Genomic DNA, 18,783 nt, shown 5'->3' with positions numbered 1-18,783 from the left:
CTAAATAGTTGGAGCCGATGAGCTTGAACATGCCGCCAAACAATTCATCCATTTTCTGTGCTGTTTCGCTCTGATACCACTTGTTGGGAACTCAACGCTCCCTATACGCAACGCTCGACCACAACCAAGCTTAGGATCAGACACAGAAAACGGGAAATAAAGAACGACACAATGGAAGAGAAGAGTACACATGAAGTTTACGTGGAAAACCCCAAACTAGGGAAAAAAAAAACCACGGCAGCCCACAAGCTGCAAACTGTCACTATGTAAGAATATACAATAGTGAGTTCACTGAGGCAACGACCTCGTGCTCACAGATCTTCGCCACAGATGGCGGTTACAACAGAGGCAGCGACCTCTTTCTCTCTCTCTCACTCTCTGTACAATTACACACTCACGCTTTTCTTGCACCAACAAGAAATGACAACCACAACCAACCCTAAAGGTTTGCCCTAAATCATATTTATACTAATATGACTTTTCGGCTATTTACAAATATAGCCTTGATGGGCTCTCAGAAACATATTTACGAATATGTCTCTTCATCCGGTTCATACCGGGTTTGCACCATCCGGCTCTCCGTAGCCAGGTACTCCTCATCCGGTTCACATACCAGGTCTGCACCATCCGACTCTCCGTAGTCGGGTACTCCTTATTTGATACATACCGGGTCGGCACCATCCGGCTCTCCGTAGCCAGGTACTCCTCATCCGGTTCATACCGGGTCTGCACCATCCGGAGCTCCGTAGCCGGGTACTCCTCATCCGGTTCATACTGGGTCTGCACCATCCGGAGGGACCTGTCTCCCAACACTCACCATTATACTACAACAACATGTTGGTGTTGGAAGAAGTATCCTTTGTACTACTTGCTAGGACCATGTACCGAAATGTCGAAAACATGGCCCAATTTCGTCGCAAATACATGTTATACGAAGATATTCGTCCATATATGAATTGGAATACCTATCTGTGCACTCGAACGAGATCATCGAAATATGGGCCCTCACTCGCTGATAAGCGAATGTACGCCCCCAAGTGTTTGAAAGGGATAGAGAATACAACGGAGCGAGCAAGAATGGCCTAGAAGATGACAACAGATTTGCCCCGCCCTTTGCACCATTGCCGGGGATCGAACCCGGGTCAGCCGCGCCATAGGCCAGAATACTCACCACTATACTACAACGACATGTTGGTGTTGGAGGATATATTCTCTGTACTACTTTCTCGGACCATGTACCAGAATGTCGAAAATATAGCCCGGTTTCGTCGCCAATGCATGTTATCTCACGATGTTCGTCCGCATATGAACTGGAATATCCATGTGTGCACTCGGACCAGATCATGGTAATATAGTCCCTCCGTCGCTGACAACAAACTGTGCACCCCCAAGTGTTTGGAAGGGATCGAGAATCCAACGGCGCGAGAAAAAATGCCCTCGAAGATGACAAGAGATTTGCCACGCCTTTCGCGCTGTTGCCGGTGATCGAACCCGGATCACCCGCGTGACAGGCGGGAATACTCACCACTATACTACAATGACATGTTGGTGTTCGAGGAAGTCTAGTATAGTGGTGAGTACTACTTGTTCGGACCATGTACCGGAATGTCGAAAACATGGCCCAGTCTCGTCGCCAATAAATGTTATGCGACGATGTTCGTTCACATATGATCTAGAATACCCATGTGTGCAATCAGACGAGATCATGGTAATATGTACCCTCTCTCACTGACAACCCATTGTATGCCCCAATGTCTTCGTAAGGGGTACAAAATCTCGCGGTTTGATCGCAAATACATGTTATTCGAAGATGTTTGTCCGCATATGAACTGGAATACCTATCTATGTACTCGGACGAGATCATGCTAATATGCGCCCGCGCTCGCTGATAAGAGAATGTACACCCCCAAGTGTTTGAAAGGGATAGAGAATACAACGGAGCGAGCAAGAGTGCCCTAGAAGATGACAGGAGATTCACCCGCATGACAGGCGGGAATACTCCCCACTATACTACAACAATAGGTTGGTGTTGGAAGAAGTATCCTCTGTACTACTTGCTCCGACCATGTACCGGAATGTTGAAAACATGGCCTGGTTTCGTCGCAAATACATGTTATGTGAAGATGTTCGTCCGCATGTGTGCTCTCGGAATAGATCATGATAATATGGGCCCTTGCTCACTGACAACCCACTGTACGCCTGTTTAAAAGAATCCAACGAAGCGAGCAACAATGCCCTAGAAGATGATAGGAGATTCACCCCGTCATTTGCGTCGTTGTCGGGGATCAAACCCGGGTCACCCGCGTGACAGGCGGCAATACTCACCACTACCGGAATGTAAAAAATATAGCCCGGTTTCGTCGCCAATGCATGTCATGGGACGAACATCCCGCGTGACAGGCGGCAATACTCACCACTACCAGAATGTCAAAAATATAGCCCGGTTTTGTCTCCAATGCATGTCATGTGACAATGTTCGTCCGCATATGAACTAGAATACCCATATGTGCACTCGGACGAGATCATGGTAACATAGTCCCTCCCTCGCTGACGACCCACTCTATGCACCCAAGTGTTTGAACAGGATAGAGAATCCAACGGAGCGAGAAACAATGCCCTCGAAGATGACAAGAGATTTGCCACGTCCTTCGCGCCGTTGCCGGGGATCGAGCCCAGGTCACCCGCGTGACAGGCGGGAATACTCACCAATATACTACAACCACATGTTGGTGTTGGAGGAAGTCTAGTATAGTGGTGACTACACTTGTTCGGACCATCTGTGTTGCACTGGGACGAGATCATGGTAATATAGGCCCTCGCTTTCTGATAACCCACTGTACCCCACTAAGTTTTTGAAAGGGATGGAGAATCCAATGGACCGAAGAAGAATGCCCTTGAAGATGACATGAAATTCGCCCCGTCCTTCGCGCCGTTGCCGGGGATCGAACCCGAGTCACCCGCGTGACAGGCGGGAATACTCACAACTATACTACTACGACATATTGGTGTTGGAGGAAGTATCCTCTGTACTACTGGCTCGGACCATGTACTGGAATGTTGAAAACATGGCCCAGTTTCGTCGCAAATACATGTTATGCGAAGATGTCGTCCGCATATGAACTGCAATACCCATGTGTGCTCTCGGACTAGATGATGGTAGTATGGGCCCTCTCTCGCTGACAACCCACTGTACGCCCCCAAGTGTTTGAAAGGGATAGAGAATCGAACAGAAGCAACAATGCCCTAGAAGATGACAGGAGATTCGCCCCATCCTTCGCGTTGTTGCCGGGGATTGAACCTGGGTCACCCGCGTGACAGGCGGGAATACTCACCACTATACTACAATGACATGTTGGGATTGGAGGATATATCCTCTGTAATACTTGCTCACACCGCCAATGCATGTTATGTGACGATGTTCGTCTGCATATGAACTGGAATAGCGATGTGTGCACTCGAACGAGATCATGGTAATATAGTCCCTCCCTCGCTGACGACCCATTGTTCACCCCCAAGTGTTTTAAAGGGATAAAGAATCCAATGGACCAAGAAAGAATGCGCTCGAAGATGACATGAGATTTGCCACGCCCTTCGCTCCATTGCCAGGGATCGAACCCGGGTCACCCGCTATTATGAAGAATTTTGGCCAGAGGCGGAAATCGGGAAATGTTGGTTACATCAGCGGCGTGCAGCAGGTGTAGTCACCCTTGTACATTTAGTGTGAATAACGAGGGTGCCTTTATGGCGCCGAACAGTAGTTAAGTCGGGGTTATCCCACATTGTAACGCATCCCTCTCCTTGTTCTATAAAAGGAAGGGAGTGCCCCTTTACGAAGGGGTTGCCCATTTTGTATTAGTAGGGTATACCGTTAGATGGAGACACATTCTCTCTTCCTCTCTCTCTCTTGTTTTAAGGTTTCTTCTTCTTCTGCTCCTCTGCTTCTTCTTCATCACTCTATGAGTCTAGCTTGATACCTGTAGGTTCGGTATCTGCCCTGTTTGCTGTGCAAGACCCCGCTCGGCGCGACGAGCCCGTGAGCTCCCCGACCAGCGGCCTGGCAGTAGACGATTGTTGTATGTTGCTTCTTGTAAATATACGTTGTCGTGAAGATTTTCGGCAATAGTGTGAAAATCCCATAAAACGTACGAAATTGAGTATGAATCACATAGTACAATAATTGTAAAGATAACATTTTAAATAGATTTAATATCTAAGTACAAAATGATGGAGGTTTCGAATGCACTTTATTACACAAGAAACGGACAACTAAATGTCAAGATATGAGGGTATAAAGTTTGTGAAAGGAAAAGAGAAAATTGTGAGATATCCCACATAGGCACGACAAATACAGCTCTCATCATATATAAGGTGGAGCAAAAGATATTATCTTTGTGTCTATGTGTGGAGCATAGAGATTTCAAGGTAACTTGAACTAAGAGTAGAGGTGGGCTAGCTACTCGTAAAGGGTTTTGGCCAACCAAAACCGGACCGGCGATAGAGCCGGTGATCCGGCGGCAATTCGGCGACGGCACCGGTAACCGACGGTATCCGGCGAACCGGCGTCCGATGACTAGATAAATAAATATATAAATATATATACATATTTACATATACAAGGAGGGCAAGTAAGGATTCGAACCTTGCACCTCCAAGTTAGGAGTCAATTGGCTTACCATTAAGCCATGCTATTTAGTTGAAATTATATTTCTATCATTGTACTTTTACATGTAAATTCTCATACATGAGAGCTAAAATGAGTGACATGGTTATCATGCACCACATGTAATACATAAGCGCCAAATGGCAAACATGCAATTTATGCATGTCTTGTACCCTCACATGCATCATATGCATGAGAGCATCTATAAAAGAGGGAAGGGGGAGGAGAAAAAACACGGTTTTCTTTTATGAAAATTAAGAGGAAGAAATTTGTTATCAAATTGATGGTGTAACTTGTTTCTTAAATCCAAAGATAAAACTTCAATCAATCTTTCTCAATCTTTTAATCTCAACTTCTCTCTTTCCCAATCTATCTTAAGTACTTTCTCGCCAAAGCTTGTATCGACTCTAAATCCTTCTGGTCCAGAACCCCGGCGGTTCCGCCTCACGATCCGCGCGTAGTGACGGATCTTCATGACATAATTAAGTGGTGAACCCGACGTGAAAGAGGTGGTAGGAAGGATCAAGTCGAGATTAATACTTGGAGATGGCGTCCTCAAGCAACCAAGCGGGAGAGCTCGAAAGGATGATGCTAATCGTCGAGCAAATGATGAGAACTCGGGACAACGATGCGAGCGTGGAGAAGGCTGTCGATCGTGTCGTAGAGCTCGAGGGCCAAATCGATGGAAGGAACGTTACGAAGTTCCTTGATGCATATAGAAGGGAGATTAATCAAAGGGACGTGTCCGAGGCACGTCAAATCGCAAGCTTCAAGAGAGTTGTCGCCAACAACATCCAAAGACACGTCATCGAGCTTCAAGAAGGTAAGACAACATGGTCCGAGTTCGAGAAAACGATACTAGCGGAGTTCGTGACTGAAGACTCAACGAGGATGACTCGACATGCCCTGATGAAGTGGATAGAGAAGAAGAATAAGAAGATGAGCGTCTCGAGGGTGTACGACGAATTCGACCAGATGTTTAGTCATCTCCCCAATACGGACCAAGTGTTGCTTGAAGAGGACAAGACTTTGTACTTCTTGAAGGCCGTGGACATAAAGGATAGACGGGAGTTGGGGACTCTTCTCGAAGATGATACCCAAGCAAATGGGCTCGTAGCGGACTAGATCACGGTGAAGAGGGCATGCAATAGGCTCGACAAGCGTCGCCAATGGGTTGATGACACCGACTTGACGGGACCGACTACCACGGAGAAAGCAAGACCGCCGAAAGTAGCTGAGCCGCCAAGACAAAGTAACGTGGAAGAAAAGAAGATTGATGACGACATCATTGAAGAGCTAGCAAAGAAGTTCGAGAAGGTCACTCTAGCCAACATGAATCATCGGGGCCCTAAAGGAAAAGAACCCTTTAGATGCGTGTGGTGCGATAGCATGGACCACATGAGAAGGGATTGTGCGAGCCTTCGAGAGGCGATTCGACAAAATATCGTATACATAGAGGACAACATGATCTGTTCAAGCGAGACTAGAAGACCCCTACGGGTGAATTTTGGAAGAGGAGGAATGAAGAAATCTATGGAGGATGCCGATGCGACTCATGTGGATACGATGCACTATGCTGCGTCGGCCGGAATAAGAGTCGGGAAAGACAAGACTGAAGCTGCTAGAGCGGGAGCAAAGTTTTGGACTTCCGTTCTCGAATATGAGAAGAAGGGAAAAATCACATCGAACGAGGTAGAGCTTGCGGACCGAAGCGTGCAAAGCATAACCGGGTGGTCGGATCCGGTGGACGACAACACCATACTCGCAGAGGTGATGTGCGACAACCACGAGGTGTTCGTCAAAGAAAAGAGAAAGAGAATAGAAGAGCAAGGGCCATCAAAAAGACATGAAACAAGGAACGCGAAAAAGAAGGACGATGCGGAGACGAGTCAACCTTTACAAACAGAGGAACGAGAATCAAGCCGAAAAGGGGAGCCGAGCATACGAGTTGAAGAAACGGTTCGGCCCGTGAAGGTTGGTGTCGAAGACCCCACTCGGAGGACAAGGACTATAGCTACCTATAAGCTAAGGTCGGACATAGAACAGACGACGGACCTAAAGAAGATTCTCGAAGAACGAGTTCTTGATAGCCACGTAACTTTGTCCTTGAGGGAATTGCTAGGCATTACGAAGAAGGAGTTCCATGACACGATCGTGGACCTTGTAAAGAGAAAGAGACAACAATCGGACGAGGAAGAAGAGAAGCCGCAAAAAGCAAAAATGAATGCCATAACGATGACAAGAGAAGAAATCGATGAAGATATGGTGGACAACCACTACACTCGACCTCATTGGGCACGAGCGACAACGGAGACGCCGGTGAAGATCGGGGAGAAGGAAGAGACCGTGGTAGCCTTGATCGACCACGGCTCGGAGATCAACCTCATGTCAACCAACTTCTACAAAAAAGGAAGATGGCCAATCAATACAAACCACGGATGGAAGATTCGCGCGGCAACAAATTCTACGGAGGATTTGTATGGAGCTTGTCCCAATGTCAAAGTCACGATCGGGGATGTGGAGATGGATCAACACTTCTTCGTACAAGAATCGGCGTCGCATCCTGTAATCCTAGGGCAACCTTATATCACATCATCTCAGATGGAGACCAAAGTGTTCGATAATGGAGCAGCCTTCACACGAATAAAGAGTCTTGACAACCAAAGATCGGTTCAATTCCTAACGGTGCGAGCCAATCATGAAAGGAATCGAGATAGTCTCGGAGGTGAATCCTCGGATTTTTAGAGCGGACTATTGAAGCATGGGGCACAAATAGTCCAAGCAATCACAAGACCCCACAAGAAAGAAGAGTGCGTGGATTGCGAGGAGAACCAACATGTGTCACACCTAGTGGCGCATGTAAACTAGTACTACTTGACAAGAAGCACAAGCGCCGGATACAAGAATTCGAGAAGATGTTGAAAGAAGAAAACATAATAGAAGAAGGAGAGTTCGTGACTCATATTATGGAAGAAGCCTCATTTAACGACACCATCGGCGAAATCGAGGACGTCGTGGACTTGAGCTATCTTCACAATCAACGTGTGATTTCGGTTAACTCCGTCAACATGTACGCTATCATCGATGAATACCGTCGTGGCATCTCGATGAAGGAAGCTGAAATCAACACGAAATATAAAACGGTGGATAAGAAGATCAAGCCAGTTGCGGTTCTGCTACCGGAAGATAGCTGGCAAAAGATGAAGGAAGTCGCTAACGATCCAAGCTTAAGAGATCCGAAGAAGATAGGTCATGTCTTCACCAAAGAGACGAAGGGGAAGCTACGAGTTGGAAAGGAGGATTTCCTTCTCCCTGAAGAGGAGCGAATGTTTCGCGATATGCTTGAGAGACATGGGAAGGCTTTCGCATTCTTCCCACGAGAAATCGGATGCGCCGACCCAAAGGTTATAGAGCCGATGGTGATCATCACGGTGCCTCATGTGCCTTGGAATTTGAAGCCGATACCGGTTCCGAGAGCACACCTTCCGAAGCTGATCGAGCTCTTAAAGGAGAAGGTGAGTATGGGAATTCTAGAACCTTCGAATGCCCCTTATTCCAATAGGTGGTTCACGGAGCTGAAGAAGAATGGATCATTGCGATTCATCCAAGATCTTCAACCCGTCAACAAGGTGACAATTCGAAATGCCGGAATCGGTCCGAGCGTGGACGAATTTGTTGAAGCGTTTGCGGGTCCATCTACTCCATTGGCGATCTCTACTCCGGATATGAACAATTCCAATTGGCGATCGACAGTCGGGACATTACAACCATGAGGACTCCGATCGGGCTTGTGCGGATGTGTACCTTACCCCAAGGCGCAACGAACTCGGTGGCTCATATGGTGAATGCCATGAATAAAGTCTTGAAGGATTGCATTCCGGACATCATGATGCCATTCTTGGATGATATTCCGATAAAAGGATGTTCAAATGAGGAGACAGATGAATCGAAAGATAAGGAAGGTTGTAGAAAGTTCGTTGCGGATCATATGAAAGATTGCGAGAAGGTGCTTCAAAGGCTCGAAGATGCGAATTTGACATTTTTAGGAGAAAAATCCGCATTCGGGTAACCGGAGATCTTGGTGGTAGGTCACTTGTGTGGAGCATACGGCCGGAAGCCCTCGCCATCCAAAGTGAACGCAATCCAAGACATGAAAGAAGAATGCGAAAACCAAACGGAGGTTCGAAGGTTCCTTGGAGCGTGCGCGTTTTATTATATATGGATTCCTCACTACGCTCATGTCGCTGAACCGTTATATGGACTACTAAAGAAAAGAATAAAGTTCGAATGGCGAGACGAGCACACAGAGGCGATGCGAAGATTAAAGAAACTGCTTCTTGAAGCTCCGGCACTAAGGAAGGCCGACTATGCCGAAGGGAAACCAATTTACGTGACCGTAGATACAAGCCCAACCGGAAACGGGTGGGTCATCAATCAAGAAGGTGAAGATAATGCGCGATATGCCGTCCGGTTCGGAGCAAAGGTTCTCAACGAACGGCAACAAAGATATGCCCAAGTCAAGCGGGAACTTTGGGGTATTGTGTCGGCAGTGAAGACGGACAAAGATTACCTGATCGGGTCAGAAGTGATAATAGAGACAGATTGTCTCCCAATTCTCGGAATGGTCTTGGGATGTGCGACCCCAGATCTTGCTATGCTAAGGTGGATCGCCTACATCAAATCTTTAAACCCAGAGATCCGTCACATTGCAGGGAAGAAGAACACCATGGCTGACATGCTGTCAAGGGCAAGATTTTCAAATGGAAGTAACATGGTTTCGGAAGATGAAGATGTCGCCCTCGACTTCTTCAAGATGGCTCTATTGTCAGCGGAAGACCAGGACACGCAAACCCTCCACGCCTTCAACGAGAACGAGTACTAAGGAGAGTGGTTACTCATCGGTAGATTCCTAAGAACATTGACGGCAGATGCTTCGTTGACAAAGGAGGAGGCCCTACGAATCCGAAAGAAAGCTTACCGATACTTCTTGAAGGGAGGATTCCTTTGGCGACATCCAAAAAGAAGGACAGGAATACCACGTCGAGTGGTGGTAAAGAAAGAAGAGCAAGAGACGCTGATGACCGAATTCCACGAGAGTGCTTGGGCAGGTCATAGAGGAACATGGGCGACGTTTGAAAAGTTGAAGGAGAAGTACTGGTGGCCAAGCATGTACAAAGATGTACTCCATTTCATGTCCACATGCGAAACTTGCCAAGTATATTCAAATATATGTCATCGTGATGAGTTAAAGCCGACATACCCACTCACCATACACTTCAAATGGTTGGTGGATCTGGTCTCGATGCCAATGGGAGTGGGACAAATGAAGTACTTAGCGCTGGCAAGGGAAGACTTGACAAATCAAGTGGAAGGACGAGCCTTGACAAATAAGACGACTTCAGCCGTTTGCAAATTTCTACTTGAAGATGTTGTTTGTAGATATGGATGTGTAGGGAAGATAGTGGCCGACCGAGGGGAGTTGGACGCGCACGAAGCGACGGAGCTCTTCGAAAGACTAGGCGTGAATCTCTCCCTCACGACTACCTACAATCCGGAAGCAAATGGGAAGATCGAGCGAGGGCATGGACCTATCGTTAAAGCCATCGTACGGGCATGCAACGGTCGAGTCGGGAATTGGCCACGACTATTACCCTATGCCTTGAGGGCCGATAGAACGACACATAGCTCGGTGACAGGGTATATGCCGACAGAGCTTATGTATGGACAAAAGCCGATTATGCCCATCGAAAGGACGATCGCCTCATGGGTAGCGATACCGTGGGAGAACGAGATGAGCCGAGAAGAGTTATTAGCGGCGCGGATAAGGCAACTTGAAAGAAGACCTGAAGATTTAGAAAAAGCGCGAAAGATGATGAAGGCAGCCCGAGTAAATAACAAAGTTCGGTTCGACAACACGCATCGACTTCGTCCCAAGAAGATTGAAGAAGGGGATTGGGTTTTGGTTTACGACAACACCCTTGACAATCAACACAGTACAACAAGGAAGTTCGCAAAAAGATGGTTCGGGCTGTTGGGATTTCGGTCCCTCCGGATGGGATGGCCGGAGATGAATGACGGCAAGCCCGGTTGCGGTTACGGAACCGGAGAATGAAGAGTACCCCGGCATGAAGCCGGATGAAGAGTACCCCGGCTACGGAGCCGGATGATGAAGACCCCGGCTACGGAGCCGGATGATGAAGACCCCGGCTACGGAGCCGGATGACGAATGTACACGGAGAGAGATCCGGATGCGGGGACATATTTGTGAATATGTTTGCCAAGAGCCCTTGAGGCTATATTTGTAAATAGCCCGAAAGTCATATGTGTATAAATATGACTTAGGGCAAACAGTTTAGTTGTTGTTACTCATTTTTCTGGTTTTCCACTTAGAGGGAGCTAAGTGAGCAGCCGAGAGAGAGAGAGAGAGAGAGACGAAGAGGTCGTTGCCTCTGTGTATTACCGCCGCCTGTGGCGAAGACAGTGAGCTCAAGGTTGTTGCCTTGTAGCCTCACCATTGTACATCTCTGCTTATAGTGATAGTTGGAGTTTGAGGACTCCCGTGGTTTTTCCCATTTAGGGTTTTCCACGTAAAACATCCTGTGTACTCTGCTCTCCATTGTCTTCGTGCATTTTGTATTTCCTGTTTTCTGTGAGTTGATCCTATTCCTCGGTTGAGGCCGAGCACTGTGTTCGACAAAGTGGTATCAGAGCATCGGTAACACAGAAAATGGAAGGCGGCGGTAGTGGGCCTCCGGGCATGATGGTGTTGAACTCACAGAACTACGCCGACTAGAAGATAAAGATGGAAGACCTTCTCATCGTTCGAGACCTGTACGAACCGATCGACAATGCCGAGATACCCAAGGGGGTAATAGAGTCGGAGTGGAAGCTCCTGAACCGGAAAGCCGTAGCGACGATCCGGCAATATGTCGATGTAAGTGTCCTGCAACATGTGACGAACGATACGAACGCCTATGAGATGTGGCAGAAGCTGTCCGGACTGTATGAGAGGAAGAATGCTCTGACCCGGACCTCCCTGATGAGGAAGATAGTGAATCTTAAGTACCGGGACGGCGAGAGCATGGTCGAACACGTCAGCACGTTCATGGGATTCGTGAACCAGCTTGCGGCGATCAAGTTCCCGTTGGATGACGCAATGCAAGCCATCATGCTGATGTGTACCCTTCCGGAGAGCTGGGAGAACTTGGTAGTTACTCTCAGCACCTCCTGTAAGGAAGAGAACTTGTCTTTACTAACGGTAAAGACAAGTATTCTAAATGAAGAAGCGCGTTGGAAAGATGAACCGGCCTCCGACTCGAAGGCGCTGCTTACCGAATCGGAACGGGGAAGACAACGGAACCGGAGTCCGCAAAGACGGGAGAAGTCGGGGACACGGTCGCAGTCGAGGGGAAGACCTACATGCTTCTACTGTGGGAAGCCGGGGCACTTCCAGAAGAACTGTCGGCATTTCCGGAAAGACAACGGAACCGACGGTACCGATTCGAAGAAGTCACCGGAGCGAAACGGTGCATACCGGGGAGCCACGGACCGGAGAGGTCCGGATCGGCGAGGGCAGGACCGGAAAGGAACGACGGCACTTGCGGCAAGTGAAGAAGAGATAATGCTCATTACCGAAGAGAGGGAGCTGAACCTTGCCGGTGAAGAGATGACCTGGGTGGTCGATTCCGGAGCGTCATTCCACCTGACCCCGGAGAAGAAATACTTCTCATCCTACACAGCCGGTGAGCACGGCTGTGTCCGGATGGGAAATGAAGGTACATGCCGGATTGCCGGCATAGGAGACGTGTGGCTGATGACATCAACCGGATGCAAGATGCTGCTGAAGGATGTCCGACACGTTCCGGAGGTTCGATTGAACCTGATTTCGGCCGGGAGGCTAGACGATGAAGGCTACACGGGTAGCATCCGGAACGGTGTCATGAAGTTCAGCAAAGGGAGCCTGATAGTGGCTCGGGCCCGGAAAGTCAACACACTGTACCTTATGAATGCCTGGTTGTGTCCGGAGGAGTTGAACGTGGCAGCCGACACTGCCGGTGAGCTGTGGCACAAGAGACTGTGCCACATGAGTGAGAAGGGGATGAAGAGGCTTGCAGAAGACAACCTTATTCCAGTGAAGCATGTGCACCTGGAGAAGTGCACCGATTGCCTGGCCGGTAAGCAGAACCGAACCTCTTTCCACTCAAGGCCACCGACGAGACGTAGTGTACCATTGGAGTTGGTACACACTGATGTGTGTCAGGTAGAAACGAAGTCACATGGCGGAGCCCAGTACTTCGTGACATTCATTGATGACCACAGCCGGAAGCTGTGGACGGCACCGTTGAAGACAAAGGACCAAGTGTTGTGCGTCTTCAAAGAACTCCACGCAAGAGTGGAAAGGGAATCCGTCAAAAAAGCTGAAAGCGATACGAGCGGATAACGGAGGAGAATACCGAGGGCAATTCGAGGAGTATTGCCGTTCGATGGGAATCCGGCTCGAGTTTACTGTGCCGAAGACGCCGGAACTGAACGGGCTGGCCGAGAGGATGAACCGGACCATAATGGAGAGGGTCCGGAGTATGCTGGCGCATGCGAAATTACCCAAGGGGTTTTGGGCTGAGGCAATGTCGACGACGACATACGTGATAAACAGATCACCCTCAGTACCTTTGGACGGAGACACGCCGCAGAGAGTGTGGACCGGTAGGGAAGTATCCTACCGGCATCTGAAGGTGTTCGGGTGTCTCGCATATGTGCATGTGGCAAAGGACCGGAGAGGAAAGCTAGATCCAAAGACCCGGCCATGCATATTCCTCGGTTACGGCGATGACGAGTTCGGCTACCGAGTATGGGACCCGGTCAACAAAAAGATATTCCGGAGTCGCGATATCATCTTCATGGAGGACAAGACACTCGCCGACTGGGAGTCGGAGAAGAAGATGAAGAGCTCCAAGTCGACCGGTGAGGATCAACTCTACGAAGAGCAGTCCCGACCGGCAAGGAACCGGTTAGCACTCGAGGATCCGGCCGAGGAAGATGAAACTGATACCGGAACCGGCCCCGATCCCGAAATGGTTTCGGATGAAGAGGAAACGGAGGAGCCGGTTACCGAAGCTCCGGAACGGAGATATCCTCTAAGAGAGAGAAGGGCCCCCCGGAGATTTCCGGAACCAGAGCACGTGCTGCTAACCAACGAGGGGGAGCCGGAGAGCTTTGAAGAAGCAAAGCTTGACACCCATAGCCGCAGGTGGCTAAGTGCCATGCAGGAGGAGATGGATTCCCTGCATGAGAACCACACATATGAACTTGTGGAGTTGCCGAAAGGAAAGCGGGCACTTCGAAACAAGTGGGTGTTCAAGCTGAAACCGGGAGATGCCGAAAACCCCCCGAGATACAAAGCCAGGATCGTGGTGAAGGGGTTTCAGCAGAAGAAGGGCGTCGACTTCGACGAGATATTTGCCCCGGTAGTGAAGATGACCTCCATCCGGACGGTGCTGAGCATAGCGGCAAACATGGACCTCGAGGTGGAACAGATGGACGTGAAGACGGCATTCCTTCACGGTGACCTCGAAGAAGAGATCTACATGCAGCAACCGGAAGGATTCGAGAAGAAAGGGAAGGAGCACCTGGTATGCCGTTTGAAGAAGAGCCTTTACGGACTGAAGCAGGCTCCCCGGCAATGGTACCGGAAGTTCGACTCTTTCATGACCGACGAAGGGTACCACAAAACGCAGTCCGATCACTGCGTGTTTGTGAAGAAGTTCGAAGGAGGAGACTTTCTAATACTCCTCCTGTACGTGGACGACATGTTGATCGTCGGACGGGATCAGGTCAAGATACGGATGCTGAAGAAAGCGCTTCACCGAACCTTCTCAATGAAGGACCTGGGTCTGACGAGGCAAATACTAGGGATGCACATCATCCGGGACCGGAAGAAGAAGCAGTTGTGGCTGTCACAGGAGAAGTACGTGACAAAGGTGCTTCACCGGTTCAACATGTCGGAAGCAAGACCGGTCGGGTCAACCCTCCCGGCAAACTGCAAGTTGTCCAGCAAGCAAAGCCCCAAGACAAAGGCTGAGAAGGAGGACATGATGAAAGTACCATATGCCTCTGCCGTCGGAAGCTTGATGTACGCAATGGTGTGTACAAGGCCGGACATAGGATATGCAGTCGGAGTGGTGAGCCGGTACATGAGACATCCCGGCAAGGAGCACTGGAACGCGGTCAAATGGATACTCCAATACTTAAAGGGCACTTCGAACATGTGCCTCCGATTCGGCTCCGGTAAGCCCGAACTCGACGGCTCTACCGATTCGGATATGTCGGCTGATGCAGATACCAGCCGGTCCACATCAGGGTATGTGATGACGTATGCAGGGGGAGCTGTTTCGTGGCAGTCGAGGCTGCAGAAGACGGTTGCGTTGTCAACCACGGAGGCGGAGTACATGGCGGCTGTTGAAGCCGGCAAGGAAATCATATGGATGAAGGACTTCATTAGAGAGCTCGGTATCCAGCAGGAGGAGTACCGACTCTACTGCGACAGTCAGAGTGCCATCCACCTTGCGAAGAACGCGGCCTATCACTCCCGGACGAAGCACATCCAGCGAAGATATCACTGGATCCGGGAAAGGATAGAAGACCAGGAGTTCGTGCTGACGAAGATCCACACGGACGAGAACGGGTCAGATATGCTGACCAAAGTGCTCACACCCGACAAGCTGGAAGCGTGCCGGAAGAGGGTCGGACTGGAAAGACATCCCATGCCGAAGTGAAGGGGGAGTTTGTTGGGATTTCGGTCCCTCCGGATGGGATGGCCGGAGATGAATGACGGCAAGCCCGGTTGCGGTTACGGAACCGGAGAATGAAGAGTACCCTGGCATGAAGCCGGATGAAGAGTACCCCGGCTACGGAGCCGGATGATGAAGACCCCGGCTACGGAGCCGGATGACGAATGTACACGGAGAGAGATCCGGATGCGGGGACATATTTGTGAATATGTTTGCCAAGAGCCCTTGAGGCTATATTTGTAAATAGCCCGAAAGTCATATGTGTATAAATATGACTTAGGGCAAACAGTTTAGTTGTTGTTACTCATTTTTCTGGTTTTCCACTTAGAGGGAGCTAAGTGAGCAGCCGAGAGAGAGAGAGAGAGAGAGAGACGAAGAGGTCGTTGCCTCTGTGTATTACCGCCGCCTGTGGCGAGGACAGTGAGCTCAAGGTTGTTGCCTTGTAGCCTCACCATTGTACATCTCTGCTTATAGTGATAGTTGGAGTTTGAGGACTCCCGTGGTTTTTCCCATTTAGGGTTTTCCACGTAAAACATCCTGTGTACTCTGCTCTCCATTGTCTTCGTGCATTTTGTATTTCCTGTTTTCTGTGAGTTGATCCTATTCCTCGGTTGAGGCCGAGCACTGTGTTCGACACGGGCCATATGTGGTGACAAGTGCCAACGATAATGCCACATACCACCTTGCGGAACTAGACGGATCAAGGTTGGCCGTACCCATTGCGGGAAAAAGACAAGACAAGGATCCTGACCTCGATTACCTCGACGATGAACATAATAGGCCGGATGAAAATGAAGACATGGAGGAATCTAATTGATCATCGTAGCCGAAATCTCACTTCTTCTCTTCTTGGCACGTACCGGAGGACGTGCGGTTTGGTGGAGGTGGATGTCGTGAAGACTTTCGACAATAGTGTGAAAATCCCATAAAACGTACGAAATCGAGTATGAATCACATAGTACAATAATTGTAAAGATAACATTTTAAATAGATTTAATATCTAAGTACAAAATGATGGAGGTTTCGAATGCACTTTATTACACAAGAAACGGACAACTAAATGTCAAGATATGAGGGTATAAAGTTTGTGAAAGGAAAAGAGAAAATTGTGAGATATCCCACATAGGCACGACAAATACAGCTCTCATCATATATAATGTGGAGCAAAAGATATTATCTTTGTGTCTATGTGTGAAGCATGGAGAGTTCAAGGTAACTTGAACTAAGAGTGGAGGTGGGCTAGCTACTCATAAAGGGTTTTGGCCAACCAAAACCGAACCGGCGATAGAACTGGTGATCCGGTGGCAATCCGGCTAGGCACCGGTAACCGACGGTATCCGGCGAACCGGCGTCCGATGACTAGATAAATAAATATATATACATATTTACATATACAAGGAGAGCAAGTAAGGATTCGAACCTTGCACCTCCAAGTTAGGAGTCAATTGGCTTACCATTAAGCCATGCTATTTAGTTGAAATTATATTTCTATCATTGTACTTTTACATGTAAATTCTCATACATGAGAGCTAAAATGAGTGACATGGTTATCATGCACCACATGTAATACATAAGCGCCAAATGGCAAACATGCAATTTATGCATGTCTTGTACCCTCACATGCATCATATGCATGAGAGCATCTATAAAAGAGGGAAGGGGGAGGAGAAAAAACACGGTTTTCTTTTATGAAAATTAAGAGGAAGAAATTTGTTATCAAATTGATGGTGTAACTTGTTTCTTAAATCCAAAGATAAAACTTCAATCAATCTTTCTCAATCTTTTAATCTCAACTTCTCTCTTTCCCAATCTATCTTAAGTACTTTCTCGCCAAAGCTTGTATCGACTCTAAATCCTTCTGGTCCAGAACCCCGGCGGTTCCACCTCACGATCCGCGCGTAGTGACGGATCTTCACGACAACGTATGGAAGATTCTGCGTTTTTGGTGTCTACGTGGGTGTTTTAGTGTTTCCTTACTTCTGTTTCTGTACATAAGCGTGAGTGGGGTCTGCACTGTGTGTGTGCGTGTGTCGGCCAGGGGTGCGCGTGTGTTCTTCTCTCCCTCCTTTTGGGTTGTTTCTGGCTTCTCGGAAATGGTAATTCACGACTTCCTACGCTCCATCACTCCCTAGTCCAAGATCCTCGTGGTCCCGCCCTTCTACACGCACGCGTGAAACTTCGCGACATCTTTGGTGAACCCGACGTGAGAGGTGGCAGGGGAGGATGGAGTTGGAAGACGAGGACCTTGCGGAGATTGTGGCCGAAGTGGTGTTGGAGTCTGCATGAGTGGTGATGAGGCGAGAAGCAGCGCAACAAGCGGTTGAGCGAGTGGTCGAAAGAGTCGGCCGTTTCAACGGGGAAAAAGTCCCATCTTACTTGGAAGCCTACAACGCGAAAATGGAGGAGCGAGACGTGGACGAAGCGTTGAGGCTGGAGTTCTTCTCTCGGGTTGTCGTCGTCCTTATGCACGCAGAAGTGAAGGAGCTCCGAGAAGCTCATAGTTCGTGGGAGGCCTTTGAAGAGGCGCTCCGGCAGGCATATGGAGGACGGCGGAAGAGCCGGGGACAACATGACTTCGACCAGTGGGTAGCATCGGCAAAGACCCACACGCATTCCGAGAGTTCAAGCGACGGCTTGCTCGGCTCCCGGAGCGGGAACAAGGTTTGGTGGGGGCGGACAAAGTCCTATTGTTCGTCAGGTCGATCGACTAAGCGGAACGGGAGGCCACCAGGCTTGAGCTCGAAGACGATGACGGAGCGAATGGGCTTACGAAGGACTGGTCGAAGGTCGGAAGGGTGTGCCGAGAAGGCTAAGAGGAAGGCGCGCGACGGCATGCCATTACATCGGGAAGAGGCCGAAAGAGAAAGAGATTCGGCAAGGGTTGGCATTAGGGCCAGGATTGTGGAGGCGTACGCAGCTCTCAAGGCGATGCTCGAGGAAGAGGAAAGATCGAGGCCGCAAGCCGAGACTGAGGAGACGGTGTCGTGTGAATCTTCACAGACTATGTAAAAAAATAATTAAATAATTATGATAGATTAGATTAGTAGCTTACTATAGAAAGATGGATATACTCAAGAGCTTCAAAATGTATTTTACTATATACAAAATGGAGAAATACATACTGCTGTGAAAATAAAGTTTGAGAAGATAGGGAAATTAGAACTTTCCCACATACATAGGAAAGTTAAGGCCCTAGCTATATAAGCACCTTGAGCTCCTCATTTTTCATTTGTGCTAAGAGCACTATGGGCACTTTGTGTTGATGGATGATGGTGGCCAAATTCCCTAAAACCGGAAACCGGCTGATAAACAAATCCGGAAATCGGCCGGTAAGCA

Source organism: Azolla caroliniana, unplaced genomic scaffold, assembly GCF_043228905.1.
Source record: "Azolla caroliniana isolate FFs.n. ecotype wild unplaced genomic scaffold, voAzoCaro1.0.p SCAF_11, whole genome shotgun sequence".
In the NCBI taxonomy this organism is placed as follows: domain Eukaryota; kingdom Viridiplantae; phylum Streptophyta; class Polypodiopsida; order Salviniales; family Salviniaceae; genus Azolla; species Azolla caroliniana.
This window is presented reverse-complemented; position numbering follows the sequence as displayed.